The 17663-nt window shown below is 41.3% G+C and overlaps 2 protein-coding genes and 1 non-coding gene across 5 annotated transcripts in view; 2 read left to right on the forward strand and 1 right to left on the reverse strand.

Moving 5' to 3' along the window:
• LOC138850954 (tyrosine-protein phosphatase Lar-like) overlaps positions 1-17663 on the forward strand; it is a 654087-nt gene that overhangs the window by 503394 nt on the left and 133030 nt on the right. The gene's annotated exons all lie outside the window — the stretch shown is intronic.
• Positions 1-17663, reverse strand: part of LOC128705099 (phosphatidylinositol phosphatase PTPRQ-like) — a 301321-nt gene that overhangs the window by 142848 nt on the left and 140810 nt on the right. The window lies entirely within an intron of this gene.
• On the forward strand, positions 2766-2872 carry LOC128690987 (U6 spliceosomal RNA). The gene has a single exon (XR_008407384.2). It is a non-coding gene; the product is annotated as a U6 spliceosomal RNA (small nuclear RNA).

The following is a 17663-nucleotide window of genomic DNA, read 5'->3' on the forward strand; positions in this document are numbered from 1 at the left end:
TCTGTTTTTTCTCTTATTGTTATAAGAACCATTTTATATAGGGGGTTTATATTTATATGTATATTGTGAGGATATGTTTTATACATTCGAATCTGATGTTAGATTTATCCTTGTCATACGTCTCTTTTTTATCGTATTGAATGGGTACAAAATGACCTATGTACGAAAATATAAAAGTTTTTGATGGGGTTTATATATACCCTTCATTTGACTGGAAGGTCATATTATATACTGAGTGTTAATCGGTAACATTAATTTTGTGTGTGTGTAGGTGTGTTTGTGGGAACCAATGTCTTAGGTATAGTTCTATCATTGGATGTAATATTTTTTTAGTTTATTTGGTGAAAAGTCATTTAGAGCTTTATTTCTATGTATGATCCAGTTTGTTCTGTACGAACAAGTGCACATACACGTATGTGTGTATATGCATGCGTATATGTATACATATATATATATATATATATGTTTGTAGGACTCATTCCTACATGTTTTATAATGACTCCGACTGTTTGTTTGGAAGTCGGTTGGTTGGGTTATTTTAGTAGAATTTGTTATATCACTGTGTTACAATGTTTTTTGTGTGTACCTGACATTGTCTGCCACTTCTGTTTTGGATGTTATGTATTTAGTTTGTCTAGTTTTTTTTAGTGATAAGTCTTTTTTTTTGTTTGTTTGTTCTAGTATAATCCAGTCTGTGCTGTAAGAACATATGTGCACATACATGTATGTGTATATGTGCATGTGTATGTATATACATATATACATGATTATAGGACTTATTCCTACATGTTTTATGACTCCGACGTTCTATTTTGTAGTCGGTATGTTTTTTTTTTCCCGTAAACGGGTTGGGTTTCTTACGGTAGAATTTCGTTATATCAATATGTTAAAATGTTTTTTTTGTTTATTGTGTGTGTACTGACATTGTCTGTCACGGTTTTGGATTTGCTAATTGTCGGCTTGTATCATGTGTATGTTGTTTTTAAATAAAATATAAAAAAAAAAAAAACTTATTAGTCGGATGATAAGTATTGATATTATTATGCTTATTGTAATATAATTTTGATTGATGAAATGTATAATAAGGTTTTAGCTTTGGACTAAAGAGATAAAAAGCATAGGGGATGGGGGATATTTTGTAAGCACAAAGATGAGTCAGCAGTATGTATTTAGAAAATGTAAAAATTTTATTTTTCTGTGGAGGAGTCGATAAGGGGTTCTTATATTCCCTTATTTTATTGTATTCTAATGTATTTTTAAATTCAATAACTGAAGGTGGTTATGAGTGGTGACGGCAGACATAGTTACTTTTTTTTATTTAAAAAACACAATACACATCATACATGTATGCTATACTTAGGTTACATAAACAAAAAACGTGATCCATTAAATAATAAAAACAAACAACTTCACATTCCTTATCCCAGCACTAAACTTATACATAAGAAAAACACGTTCAACTGTAAATGCTTGATTCCCCCTCCAAAGTGCCCAACCAGCACACACAACATACATGTAACTAAAAACAGCCCACACCTCTACATACAGGTGGGTTTATTATATCCATAAAATACAGCCAGTATCTTATAACACAAAAGGCAATATAATCCAAAGAATGTCACACTTATTTACATTATATATGCACATACATATATGTGTATATGTGCATGTGTATGTATATACATATATACATGATTATAGGACTTATTCCTACATGTTTTATGACTCCGACGTTCTGTTTTGTAGTCGGTATGTTTTTTTTTTTCCCCGTAAACGGGTTGGGTTTCTTACGGTAGAATTTCGTTATATCAATATGTTAAAATGTTTTTTTTGTTTAGTGTGTGTGTACTGACATTGTCTGTCACGGTTTTGGATTTGCTAATTGTCGGCTTGTATCATGTGTATGTTGTTTTTAAATAAAATATAAAAAAAAGTTAAAAAAAAAAAAAAAAAAAAAAAAAAAAATATTTTAAACATGTTGTTTATAATGTTAATGTTAAAATAGAAATAAAACATTTATAAATGAGAGACGTAGTTAATGATAATATAATTAAATGTACTTCGTTAGTGTTCAGAAATTATTTCTTATATAAGAAAAAAGTATTATCTCTCATAATTTAAAAAAAAACTGAAATGCAAAACTTTTGTGATTATTCCTGTTTAAAAAATTGGCAACGTAATTTTAGTAAAAATATAATAACATGCAAAGAAAAAAAAGTTTTTTTTTTTTTTTTTTTTTTTTAAACTCAGGTACAAAATATATGGGTACTTAATCAATATGTAACAAGATACAAGCAGTAAAACGATAATCTGCAGTGACTACACAAATATCAAAGAAGCACTTATATAATGACATCAGACAGGCTGTTGCACTCCAATCAAACACTACTTTTATGTACTGTACTTCACATGAAAAGATGGTCTTATAATAAAAAACGATAGTCCTACCTAGTAATGCTTACACTCCCCCCCCTTGAAAAACTACCACTTTCTTAGTATACTCATTGACATCTCTTATACATTTATAAGAGCTTTAAGGACTTCATTGACAACATGTATAAAACACAATCCTGCCATCTAAAAGGCTGACTGTAATACAAGGAATATCTGAACATGATGGCACACATCCACTAATGAAACCAATCCACACCCTAACCCTCATATACATCATGATAACAATCAATATCGTGCACGGTGGTGGGTTTAATACACTACCGCTGACTCTTCAACTCCCCCCCCCCCCCCACTTGCCTAGTAACTATGTTGTACTTGCTTCGGCAGTACATATACTAAAATTGGAACGATACAGAGAAGATTAGCATGGCCCCTGCGCAAGGATGACACGCAAAATCGTGAAGCGTTCCACATTTTTTAGGATTGTTCGCATCGCTATTGTGCCGTGCGGACAGGCTGCGCAGTAGCTCTTGATACAACTGGTTTACTGCGCAGTTCTCCTGTTTTGTGCATACAACATGGTGGATCGCATTGGACGCCGGGTGAGCACTGTTTGTGTGGAATTGGTGCGTGGCACGCTTACAGGAACAACCATGCACGTGTTACTGCATACCATCATCAGTGAGGTATATGGAATACCGACCGAAGAATTATATGGAGTAGCAGTAAATGGTGTGTCGAGAATTTTCATCAAGTTTAAAGACGCAGGATTCTATACAAGCATAGTCAACAAATATCAAGAGAAGAGGCTGGCAGTGAACACTATGGTGGAAGTCTGCTTACATGATGTGTCCATTTATGTGACGTGGGTGAAAGTACGAAACGTGCCTTTTGAGGCGACGGAGCATGATGTGACGGCGGTGTTTAGCAGCTATGGGAAAATCCACTCAGCAGTGATGGGGGTGTGGCAAAATGGACCTTATGAGGGGCTACCTGAAGGATCATTTACGCTGAAAATGACGTTGAGGCAGCCAATTCCATCATACGTATTTATGGAGGTCTTCCGAACGCAGGTCTACGTGTACTACTCAGGGCAGCGGAAGACTTGCAGATTATGTGATCTTACAACAGAGGAATGCTCTGGAGGTGTCGGAGGAAGGAGTAAGGCCAAACAAGATTCCTTGCCGATGGAGTGACGAAGTGGATAGGGCTGAGGCGGCCATGGAGGAAAGTGTAACACTAACAGTTGATAAGGGACAGACGACATCGACGTCTGAGGAGGAGGGTACGGGCCAACAGGATGGCTTGCTGGAGGAAGTACTTAGTTCCTTTTTGCATGACGTTGAAGAGGGACAGGTGGATGAAGGGTGTAACCTGGTGCAGGCAACGGTGCAGCAAGATCAGGAGGTTAGGAATACTGTGTGCACTAATGTTAATGTGCACAACGTTGTGGCAGAGGTCCATAGGGCGGAAAAGACAGGTGACGAGGTGTGTGGGTAAGAGAACTGGGAAGTTCTCTGTAAGAGACCTGCAGGAACGTCTGAGATGGACGATGTTCTTACTCCAGGACAAAGAACAGGAGTAAAATCTTGGAGAAAGGATGTATGTCATAAGGGGAAAGAGGGAAGGGGTAATGTAGGGTTCAATGGTTCTAGGGATAATGAAGGGATAGGGGGGGTGAATAAGCAAGCTGTCAAGAAAGATGCCATACAGCAGGACGGTATAGGAGGGTGTGTGCCAAGAAGAAAGGGTAAACCACCACTATTAAAATAATTCACGATAGTAACTGTAAATGTAAATGGATTGAAGAATGAAGTGAAACGAGTATGGATGGAATGGTTTTTGAGGAGATATAATGTGGATGTATGCTTTATACAAGAACATAATTATAAGATAGGCTGTGCTTTGGCATTAAAAGGTTATAAATTGTATGTAAGTGGGTCTGTTAGGTTAAAAGGGGGAGTGGCAGTGGCTGTGAAGGAAAATAGTCCCTTACGTATTATAAAGTGGGAAGAAGGGGGGGGAGGGTAGTGAGGGTGGATGGTGAGTGGGGAGCATCTAGAGTATGTTTCATTGGGGTTTATATGCCAGCGGAGAATATAATCAAAGTAAAAGAGGATTTTGTGAGAGACGTTTTAGTGTATTTTTTAAGGGGTTTACCTCTAGTCACTGTAATTGGGGGGGACTGGAACTGTGTTATAAGGGGGGGGGGGACGTGGAGCCAAGGGGGGCGGGTTGTGTGTTACGGTCGTTACGCAATGTTTTACAGGATGCAGGGGTGAGGGACGTGGAGGGGAGTGAGGCTTGGAGAGTGGATTACACTTTTGTTAGGAGAAATTATTCAGCGAGGTTAGATAGGATTTATATAACGGAGGCAGTTAGGGTAGGAGGGGTAAAAACAGTGGACGTAGGGTTTTCGGATCATAGGGCAGTTTTGGTAGAACTGGATTGGGAGGGAGTGGTAAAGGTATATTCAAGTTTCTGGAAGTTAAATGCGAGGTTGGTGAGGAGTGAGGTGGTGAACGCAGAGTTTAGAGACTGGTGGAGACAATTGTGGAGGGCAAGGGATGGGGTAGGGAGTATTTTGGATTGGTGGGAAAATAGGGCTAAACCTGGTATTGCGGGGTTTTATAAATATAAAGGAAGGGAGGAGGCGAGGTGGAGGTACGGTTTACAGAATTATTTGGAACAGCAGCTCAATGAGTGTTACGCAAGAGATGAGGGGAAGTCTTTTGAAGAAATATCAGGGCTAAGAGGGAGACTAAGGGACATACATAATGAAAGATTTGATGAATTAAGGGTAAGGGCAGGTATGGATGCCGTGCTATGGGGAGATAAACCGTCGGGTAGTGTGTTAAGAAGTTTTCGCATTAGACAACAGGAGTCCACTATAATACTTTTAGAGGTTAGTGACGATTTGGAAGGTTATACTAAGGGGCAAATGTTGGTGACAACTGAGGGGATAAGTAATTATGCGGACTATTGGTTTAAAAGGAAATGGGAAAAAGGTAATGTGGGGATAGTTAATAAAGAAAGAGGAGGGGTGAAGGTCTTGGGGAAAGGTGGGGAGGACAGAGGGGGATTGGAGGGAATAATAAGTATGGAAGAAGTGAAAGAGGCAGTGTTCAATTTAAGTAAGGGGAAAGCACCGGGAATTGATGGGCTTTCCAATGATTTTTACAGAGTGCATTGGGAAACCATAAATGTTTGTTTGGTTCAGGTATTGAATTGTATGCTGAAGGAAGGGAAATTGGGAACGTCACAGAGGACGGGTGTGGTCGTGCTTGTAAAGAAAAAAAGCGAGGGGAGAACACTGAGCACGTACAGGGCCATATCTTTAATGTGTACGGATTATAAGATTTTTGCGAAGATTTTAGGGAACAGGATGAAGAAGGTAATAGGTGGTATGGTACACAAGGGTCAGTTGGGAATTCCGGGTCGTAGTATGAGGGATGGACATAGTCGTATTAGGGAATTTTTGCAAGGTTGTAAGGGTGGTGGAATTTTGGGCATTGATTGGGAGAATGCTTATGATGGTGTGAATAGAGAGTGCATGGTTGACACTTTAAGGCTTATGGGTTTTGGGGAGGGAATAGTAAAATGGGTGAAGACCTTGTATGCAGAAGCTACGATTCAGGTGCAAATTAATGGTAGGTTGGGTAGCGTGTTGAAAATGGAGAAAGGTTTGAGACAGGGGTGTCCTATGTCTCAAATTCTGTTTGCATGTATGCAACACCCGTTTTATAGAATGGTTGAGGAAGCAACAACGTTACAGGAGGAGGGTAAGGGGTTCACAGAGGTAGTTGGTTATGTAGATGACACAACAATACTGATCAATGATGTCGAAGGTTTGCGAAAGGTTGAGAGAGTAATGAGTTTTTTTGGAGAGGCGTCAGGCATGCGTGTCAACAGGGCTAAATCGAAATTATTAGAGATAGGAGATTGGGTGGGGGGTAGAATGGGGGTGGAGTCTGGATGGGATGTGACTGAACAGCTGAAAATTTGTGGGATTATCTATATGGCAGATGAGCAAGAGGCTAGGCGGAGGAATTCGGAATTGGTGGGAGAGAAAGTTGTACAACGGATTAGGAACCTAAGAGCGAAGGATGTTACTCTAACGCAGAGGGCAATAATAATAAATTCATTGGTTTATAGTAAAGTGTGGAACGTGACAGTGGTGTATCCTTTACGGGAACAGGAGATAAAGGAGATACAGAGAAGGGTGCTTCGTTATATATGGGGTTTTGGACGAGCATGGCTAAGTAAAGAGGTGGTTATGACGAATGTGCGCAGAGGGGGAGTAGGGCTTTTGATGCTAGGGCCGAGGGTAAAGGCCATGTATGTTAAGCAAAAGTACGTAAGGGAGGGGGGGGGGGGTAAAAGGGGTGAGGGTTGGGAGGGTGATGAGGGATGTACGACGATGGTGGGGAGGAAAGGACTTGATGGAATGTGAGAATATGCTAAGGGTTATGTTAGTAATAGGTGAGGTAAAAAAGCTCAAGGTGGGAAGGTTAGTAGAGATGAGTAGGAAACCAGAAGTGATGCAAGGGGTGGCGGTATACCCTTTGTATGATTGGGGTACGATTTGGCATGATTTCCAGAAACTTAGATTAATGCCTAGGGTAAGGGAGTTAGTTTATAGGTTTGTAATGGGGATTTTAGCGTCAAAGCAGGCTTTGTGTGTGATGGGTTTGGTAAAGGAAGCGAAATGCGAACATTGTGAGGAATCGGAAACAGCTTTTCATGCCGTATATTTTTGTAGGGAGTTGGGGCAGGTACGGGTGTGGCTGGCTAGAGTCTTCAAGTTTATGGGTGGGGGCAATGTAGAGCTCCTGCGTGCCCTAACTTTAGAGGTAAGGGGGGTGTCTGAGGTTGTAAAAAGAGCCATTCTGTACATTGTGACAGATTTCTTGTTTTATTCCTGGGGCTTGAAGGAAAAAGGCGGGGGGATTAGGGTAAGGGCTATTGCGGCAGGAATTTATCGCACGGTATGCAGAAATAAACTCATTTATGGTAACAGGTGGGCGACTGCGTTCCCGGAGGCATATAGAAATATAACGGTAAGGGGACTCAGTAATTTGGCTACTTAAGTACTAAGGGACCATTTTCCTTTTCTAGAGCGAGTTATGACCATAATGAAGGATATGTAAATGTGGTAGGATTGTCATGAGAGTTGTATGGGAGGGATGACATGTCAGATGTGGTGTAATTGTAGAGTTTTCTTGTGTGTGAATGTTTTAGTTTAACCATGTGTTGAAAGACAAGAGGTCATTGATGATCATAGTTTTAATAAGGTAAATGATCTTTGTCAGTGAGACAACTACAAGAAGGAACACTCAAAGCATTGTTAACACACTGATAATAATGTGCTATGTAACATGAGTGTGTATCTTTGTTATTTTAATAGTGTGTTTAGTTTCTCTGTGGTAAGGTGTGGAAATGGCTATTTTGTCACCTTTATTATATTGTAATTTTTGAGGTGTTTAGTATTATGTCTTTGTGTATAAAGTTTAATATACAATATTAATGAGTGTGCAACGAATTGGATTATATGAGAATGTCTTTGTTTATAAAGTTTCATATATAATGTAAATAAGTGTGACATTCTTTGGATTATATTGCCTTTTGTGTTATAAGATACTGGCTGTATTTTATGGATATAATAAACCCACCTGTATGTACAGGTGTGGGCTGTTTTTAGTTACATGTATGTTGTGTGTGCTGGTTGGGCACTTTGGAGGGGGAATCAAGCATTTACAGTTGAACGTGTTTTTCTTATGTATAAGTTTAGTGCTGGGATAAGGAATGTGAAGTTGTTTGTTTTTATTATTTAATGGATCACGTTTTTTGTTTATGTAACCTAAGTATAGCATACATGTATGATGTGTATTGTGTTTTTTAAATAAAAAAAAAAAAGTAACTATGTCTGCCGTCACCACTCATAACCACCTTCAGTTATTGAATTTAAAAATACATTAGAATACAATAAAATAAGGGAATATAAGAACCCCTTATCGACTCCTCCACAGAAAAATAAAATTTTTACATTTTCTAAATACATACTGCTGACTCATCTTTGTGCTTACAAAATATCCCCCATCCCCTATGCTTTTTATCTCTTTAGTCCAAAGCTAAAACCTTATTATACATTTCATCAATCAAAATTATATTACAATAAGCATAATAATATCAATACTTATCATCCGACTAATAAGTTTTTTTTTTTTTTATATTTTATTTAAAAACAACATACACATGATACAAGCCGACAATTAGCAAATCCAAAACCGTGACAGACAATGTCAGTACACACACAATAAACAAAAAAAACATTTTAACATATTGATATAACGAAATTCTACCGTAAGAAACCCAACCCGTTTACGGGAAAAAAAAAAACATACCGACTACAAAACAGAACGTCGGAGTCATAAAACATGTAGGAATAAGTCCTATAATCATGTATATATGTATATACATACACATGCACATATACACATACATGTATGTGCACATATGTTCTTACAGCACAGACTGGATTATACTAGAACAAACAAACAAAAAAAAAAGACTTATCACTAAAAAAAACTAGACAAACTAAATACATAACATCCAAAACAGAAGTGGCAGACAATGTCAGGTACACACAAAAAACATTGTAACACAGTGATATAACAAATTCTACTAAAATAACCCAACCAACCGACTTCCAAACAAACAGTCGGAGTCATTATAAAACATGTAGGAATGAGTCCTACAAACATATATATATATATATATATGTATACATATACGCATGCATATACACACATACGTGTATGTGCACTTGTTCGTACAGAACAAACTGGATCATACATAGAAATAAAGCTCTAAATGACTTTTCACCAAATAAACTAAAAAAATATTACATCCAATGATAGAACTATACCTAAGACATTGGTTCCCACAAACACACCTACACACACACAAAATTAATGTTACCTATTAACACTCAGTATATAATATGACCTTCCAGTCAAATGAAGGGTATATATAAACCCCATCAAAAACTTTTATATTTTCGTACATAGGTCATTTTGTACCCATTCAATACGATAAAAAAGAGACGTATGACAAGGATAAATCTAACATCAGATTCGAATGTATAAAACATATCCTCACAATATACATATAAATATAAACCCCCTATATAAAATGGTTCTTATAACAATAAGAGAAAAAACAGAAAATCACATACTACTTTTGACTCTGTGATTTTACAAATTCATAAAGGTCTACATACCCCGGAGCCCCCGACGGCTCCCTGCAAAAAAACTTTACCCACATCTACCAATCAACCTTCCTCATCAGGCTTCCAATCACTCCAAGAGGACACACCACTGAAGAGACCAACCCCTTGCCTCTCACCCCGTCACCAAACGGAGTAGACGTTCAACAGTAAGTTCACGATATCCCTCCGGAAAACTAATTACCCACCTTTCCCCATATAATTGTTTGTTCCTACATGCTGTCCTATAAAAACACGCCGCCAACGCTTTTATCCTAATGTTTCCCTCCACCTCTCTCATCCCCCAAGAAACATGCAAGTAATCAACTATTACGTATCTGATAGCCCTCCCCACCTCTTTGGGTACCCCTCCCATATCTAACATTAAAGCCCTGAGGGTTGATATCTGTCCCCCCCAATAAAAAGAAAACCCTCTTCAACCACAATCTTACCACCTCCAAAGCAGAACAAAAATATACTACATGAAAAGCCGTTTCAACATCCCCACAAAAACCGCATGATGCCTCTCTCACAAAACCCATTCGTCTTAGCACCTCTTTCGATGCTAACGTCCCCATAAGAAATCTATATACTAATTCCCTCGCTCTTGCCGGTATTCTTAATTTACTAAATTCCACCCATATCACTCTCCAATCATATGTGGGATACACTGCCATCCCTTGCATTGATTCCTGACGACGACCCACACCCACTAACCGTTTTACCTTGAGTTTTTTAACATTGCGTACCTTTAACATAAACCGCAACATATCTTCACACTCCACTAAGTCCCTGCCACCCCACCATTTGTGGATATCCCCCATCACCTCCCCCACCCGAAGACCCCTTTCCCCCGCTGCCCGAATATACCTCTGCTTCACATATAGCGCCTTCACCCTAGACCCTAATGCCATCAATCCCAATCCTCCCTGTCTTACCGCAGTCATTACCACATCTTTACCCAACCACGCCCTCCCAAAACCCCACACATACCTTAAGGCTCTTCTTTGTAATTCCATAATATCCTGACTTCTTAAGGGGTAAATTTCCGCCACTCGCCACACCTTACTATAAATCAGCGTATTTACCACCACAACCCTTTGATGCAAGGTTACATCCCCGGCCCTTAGACTCCTGAGCCTACTCAAAGCTCTGTCCATTACCATTTCTGAATTAACCCTCCTGCTCTCCTGTACATCTGCTAAATACAAAATCCCACAAATCTTTAGCCTATCTACAGTTATCCATCCAAACTCCTCCCCCAAGGTCCCTCCTACCCAATTGCCTACCTCCAGCAACCGTGATTTCTGCTTATTAACTCTCATCCCAGTAGCATTCCCAAAAATCTCAATTACCCTTCCCACTTTACTTAAATCTTCTATCTCATTAAGTAAAACAGTTGTATCATCTACATAACCAACAGTATTCCCACAAAATCCACCTCTCTCCCCCATCCTTCCCATCCCACCATCAACCAGAACATAGAAAGGATTCTGCATACATGCAAAGAGTATTTGGGAGAGTGGACATCCCTGCCTTAAACCCCTCCCCATGCTTACTGAACTACCCAACCTACCATTTACCTGTACTCTCATCGATGCATTCTCATACAATGTCCTCACCCATCCAACCACCCTCCCTCCAAAACCCATTCTCACCATACTCTCAAACAAAAATTCCCTATCCACATAAGCTTTCTCCCAATCCAGACCTAGAATACCTCCCTTACTACTACCCTCAAGGAAATCCCGAATATGTCCATGACCTACCCGCATACTCCTCCCCGGGATACCAAATTGTCCCCCATGTATCACCGACCCCATGACCTTCTTCAGTCTATTACCCAAAATTTTCGCAAAAACCTTGTAATCTGCACACATCAAAGATATTGCTCGGTAAGCACTCAACTCTCTTCCCCCCCTCTTCTTTGGCACCAAAACTATGACACCCGTACTTTGCGATGTGCCCAACTTCCCACTAGTTAACATATGATCCAATAGCCTAACAAAGCACTGCCTAATACACCCCCAATGTGCTCTATAAAAATCATTTGGTATACCGTCTATCCCTGGTGTTTTCCCGGTACTCATCCCGAAAACTGCCTCTTCCACCTCAACCTCACTTATACCAACCTCCAACCCCACTCTATACTGCTCACTTAAAATGCTATGGAATCCCCCTTCAAAAATACCCTCCCAGGAACCCCCCTCCCTCCAACTCCATTTCTCCCTCATACTTTCCGTATTGGATAGGACTCGACCCACTGGATACCCTCCCACCCCAGGGCTTGTCTCCAATTGTAGAATGGTGGTTACACTCTGTCGGTCCCTAAATTTACGTAAAACAAACCCAGACGGCTTATCACCCCACAATACATCCTCTAACCCCGCCCTAACCCTAATTGCATCAAACCTATCATTGTGTAATTCAGCGATCCTGCTCCGCAGACTGTCCATGTCATCCCTCCTACCACCTCCCCCAACATAACAATCTTGCAACTGTCCCTCCAGATAATTTTGCAACCCAAAACGCCACCTCGCCTCTTCCCGTCCCCTAACCTTAAAAAAATTCGCTATTCCCGGTTTTGCCTGCATTTCCCACCAATCTAACAGATCTATCTCCCTGTCCCTAGCCTCCCAAAAAGGCAACCACCAATCACTGAAAAAAGGCCCCTCCTCCTCCTCCTCCTTAAGAAGCCTTACATTTAATTTCCAGTACCCAGAATAAATACGCACCACTTCATCCCACATCAAATCTGCTATTACCGCCCTGTGATCCGAAAACCCCACATCGAAGGTTTGCACCCTCACAACATCTATACCCTGTTTAATATAAATTCTGTCCAATCGCGCTTCATATCCCCTACGGACGAACGTCTAGGTATCCCCCCCTCCCCACCACATCAACAACCCCAATATCTCGCAATACATCCCTCAGCACACTCAGCACACAACCCGCCCCTCTCGGTTCGACATCACCACTCCTAATCACACAATTCCAATCACCACCTATTACTGTTATAGCAGGCAAACCTCTCAAGTGATACAGCAATACCTCTCTGACAAAATCTACTTTTACCCTGGTATTGCTAGTTGCTGGCATGTAAACTCCTACAAAACTAGCTCGACTCTTACCCCAGACACCATCCACCCTCACGACCCTCCCACCCCCCCCCTCTTCCCAGCCGATGACACGCATGGGGCTGGTCTCCTTTATCGCCACTGCTACCCCACCTTTCAATTGCAAACCACTGGTAACATACATCCGATATCCTTTTAACCGCAACACACAACCAGCCCTATGATTATGCTCTTGCAAAAAGCAAATATCTACATCAAACCGCCGTAAAAACGACTCCAACCAAACTTTCTTAACCTCAGTCTTAAGTCCATTGACATTAAGCGTGACACTTCTGAAAATTATAGAAGTGGCGGCTTTCCCCTATGCCGCTGGGATTTACTCGCTGCACTTTTCACATTACGTATTCCCTTACCACTCGAGTTATCCTGTGCAGTCACCTCCCCCCTCCCTCTCCCACTGTGCAACTCAGGCGCACCTCTACCACTATGTGGCATCGGCTCCACAACCGCTGCCCATGACTTCTTCCCCGGCCTCTGCCCCGGGGTAATAACCTCGTATGCATGCATGCAAAAAGGATTTGAGACAAGGGGCAACCCTGTCGCAAACCCATCCCCATCTGCACTGGCAACCCTAATTTCCCATTAACCTGTACCCTTACCGTTGCAGGTGTATACAAAGTAGTCGCCCAGCGCACAGTCTCATCCCCAAAACCCTGTTTTTGTAAAATACTCCACAACATATGTCTATCTACACTGTTATAAGCCTGCTTCCAATCAATCCCCAAGATCCGCCCCCTTGTCTACCCTCCACAAAATTCTTAATTCTTCCATGCCCCTCACGCATACTTCGACCTGGAATCCCACCCTGACCTCTATGTAGGACTCGGTCAAGCACCTTTTTCATGCGGTTACCTAAAACCTTCGCAAAAACTTTATAATCTGCACACATGAGGGAGATCGCCCTAAAAGCACCCAAGGTCTTTCCCCCCCCTCCCTAATAGACCAAAACTACTACCCCCGTGCCCTGCGATTCCCCCAACACTCCCCTTTCCTTCATACAGTTAAACAACAGGACCAGACATTCCTTAATTAATACAATCCCAATGTGTAATATAGAAATCATTAGGAATTCCATCAATGCCCAGTGCTTTTCCCCTACTCAAGCCCATTACCGCCTCCTCCACCTCCTCCTCACTGATCCTACCCTCCATTACCGCTCTCTCCTCCTCCCCTAAAAAACCTCGAATTCCTTCTCCCAGAATCTCTCCCTCCCTCTCTCCGCCCTCCCCCTGCATAAAATTCTCCCTAACCCACTGATCAGCATACTTGCTCATTCCATCGGTGGTACTAAGTACCTGCCACACCCTATATCCCCCCACCCCTTTACACACCTCTAAACCCATAATCGTGGTCATCTGTTGCCTATTCCTAAATCTCCTCAAAACACATCCTGATGGTTTGTCACCCCGTAGAACCTCCTCTAAACCTTCCCTCACACGTATTGCATCAAAACGAGAATTTTGTATATCCCTCAATCTTCCCCTTAAAACCTATATTTCTCCATGTCTAGCCCCCCCTCCCCCTTCATAACAATCATTTAGCTGCCCCTCTAAATATTTCTGTAAACCATACCTCCACCTCGCCTCATCCCATCCTCTATGCTGGTAATACTCCCTAATCTGCAATTTAGCGTGCTTCTCCCACCATTCCAAGACATCCTCCTCTTCGTTGCGAGCCTCCCATAGTTGCTTCCACCATTCCCTAAAAAACAACCCCTCCCCCTCCCCCTCTCCCTGAGGTAGCCTCACATTCATTTTCCAATAGCCCACATACCTACGAACCATCCCTTCCCATGCCATCTCTGCCAAAACGGCACGATGGTCCGAAAAACCTAAATCTATCGTCATTACACGTTCTACTGTTATATCTCGATTTATATATATACGATCCAACCTGGCAGCATAACCCCTCCGCATAAACGTGTGCTCTACTTTCCACCCATCGCCCATGACTATGTCATAAACCCCTGCATCCCTCAACAAATCCCTCAATACCCCAAGCACACACCCTGCCCATCTCGGCTCCACATCCTTATTCCTGATTACACAATTCCAATCCCCACCTATTATAGAAACCATTGGTAAACCCCGCATGTAGAAAAGCAAAACCTCCGTTACAAAATTCACCTTTACCTGTATGTTACTATCTGCCGGCATATATATCCCCTGAAAACATACTCTAATCTCACCCCATATCCCCTCCACCCTCACCACCCTCCCCTCCCCTCCCTCTTCCCACTTGAGCACGTGGAATGGGCTGGACTCCCTCACTGCCACTGCCACCCCACCCTTTAATTTCCCTGAACTACCAACATACATCCTAAAACCGTTCAGCCTCATCTCTCTGCCATACTTAAAATTGTGTTCTTGAATAAAACACACATCAATGTTAAAACGCCGCAAAACATCCTCCAACGATACTCGTTTACCGTCAGCTCTAAGGCCATTCACGTTTATCGTTAGACACTTAAAGATTCAGAAAGGGTGGCTTTCCTCTATGTCTCTGTGTCCTGTCTGTTCCACTTTTTGCTGCTTCTGTCTTTTCCTGTGCACTCTTTCCCGCCTGGACCCCCTCCCTTCCCTGTGCACTACCCTGCCCCTTCTTAATCACTCCCGCCCACGTCTTCTTCCCTGAACGCTGAGCTGGCGTTATAACCTCCTCATCCGATGAGCCTCCAGCCCTCTTTCTAGATGTACCCTCAATTTCCATATCAGTATTTCCATTCCCCTTGTGCACCTCAGCTTCCACCTGTAGCAACTGCAACATGCCAGGCTCTGACCCCAGAGGCCCTGGAATCTGCTCAATCAAGTCCTTCTCAACCATCAGAATTCTCCTGTCTATAGATGGGTTCTCCTTCGCAGGAACGTCCAGGAAAGACTTAATCATCTCCTGTAGAGGCGTAGATAACTCCTGTGGATCACCTGTCTCTCCCACCCCCACAGGCTGCTGCTCAACTCCCGGGCCCGTTTGCGGGGGAGCATCCGAAGCCACTGGTAGCGTCACACAATTCTCTTCCACGCCCTCCACTTCGTCCACCAAATTATCTTTGCCTGCTGCACTCAAAGTCTTCGGCAGAGGTGCCGCCTGAGACTCTGTGACTACTTGCCATTCCCAAGGCCGCGGCGCTGCTGCTTTACCACATCCAGCCGCCATGTGGTCAAAAGCGCCGCACAGGCGACACATCTTGCGTTGTCCCTCGTAGGTCACATACATCTGTGTCCTAAAATCCTCCAGGACAACATATGATGGAATAGGTCTTCTTAAAGACATCTTGATGGTGTAAGATCCAGCCGGCAACCCTTCATAGATTCCCTCCGTCCATCGAAGTAAAGTTATAGTATGCACCTCACCATATCTTTGAAATGTCTCTCTGATATCCACATCGTCTGCCTCGAAAGGAACGTTGCGGATCCTCACCCAGGTGTAGTATTTTGAGGCATCCTGCAGGAGTACCTCCAGACCAGATGATACGGTGATGTTCTTCTCCTGGTACTGAGTCACCGTCCTTTCATATGCCTCCACTGTGCAGAACTTTATGAAGATTCGTGATGAAACATTAATTGCTATTCCATGTAATTCTTCAATTTCAATGCCAAACGTGTCCCGTATAATCGTTGGTAATAAAAAAGAGGCATTCGTAGGGTAAATTGTCCCTTTAACAAGGTCAACACACACGGTGTTGCTCCTCCTGCGGTAGCTGGCAGCCATCTTGGTGAAAACAGGAAGTTGCGCACCAGAGAAAGCAGGAGCTGTTTGCGCAGTGCGTCCACTCAGCCCGAAAGCGAAGAGGACAATGATTATTATTATAATCAAAAAGAAGCGCTAAGCTACAAGGGCTATACAGCGCAAGAGGACAATGAAAAAGTTAAATGGAACCTCATAATTACTCATTTATATTGGTTATGTTTATGTGGTGCCGAATAGGTAAAATTTTCGGTTTTGGCTTCAATAGTAACGCTCTTCTTGCCGAATAAGACAAGCAAAAATTTGTGTACACAATAATTTAGCAAAAATAATTCTGAACTTATCGACAAAAATATATTTCACTGTGTCTGTTTATTATTAAATTCTTTTAAACTTATCTAAATTAAATTATGCTTGTTATAATAAGGTTAGGAAAGTTTTCTAAGGTTCTTTTGGAACAAAATTATTATTTTTTAAAATAATATAAATGAAAAATTATATATATTTAAACGTATAAAACAGAATTATAGAGTTGACTTCTTTCTAATTGACCAGTTTTACCTATTCTGCACGACAGCGGGTAGAATGAAAAGGGGTAAAGCAGCTGGGATTGATGGGATAAAGATAGAAATGTTAAAAACAGGTGGGGATATAGTTCAGTAGAGATTAGTGCTTTTATTTAATAAATGTGTGGAGGAGGGTCAGGTACCTAGGGATTGGCAGAGAGCAGCATAGTTCCTTTGTATAAAGGCAGAGGAGACACAAGAGAGTGTAAAAATTATAGGTGAATAAGTCTATTGATTATACCTGGTAAAGTGTATGGTAGAGTTATTATTGAAAGTATTAAGAGTAAGATGGAGAGCAGGATAGCAGATGAACAAGGAGACAATGTTCCAGGTAAGCTTACCTAATCAAATTTCTTTTGTTTCCCAGTTTTCTTCTGCAATGAACAAGTCACACAAGCTTATAATTCGACTTAATTTCTAAAAAAACCGAATGAAGAATTTTTGCCCAAATCTCTTGAACCAAATAGATTCCTTGACATGAGAGATCGTCCCTTTGATGACTTTATGAAAATTATTATTCAAAAACATTTTGAAATTACTAAGATACATTTTGAAATTACTAAGAAGAAGGAGGCATTCAAAATATTGAGAAACAAAAAATACTTCTTTAAT

This window comes from Cherax quadricarinatus, chromosome 91 (assembly GCF_038502225.1).
Source record: "Cherax quadricarinatus isolate ZL_2023a chromosome 91, ASM3850222v1, whole genome shotgun sequence".
Taxonomy (NCBI): Eukaryota; Metazoa; Arthropoda; class Malacostraca; order Decapoda; family Parastacidae; genus Cherax; species Cherax quadricarinatus.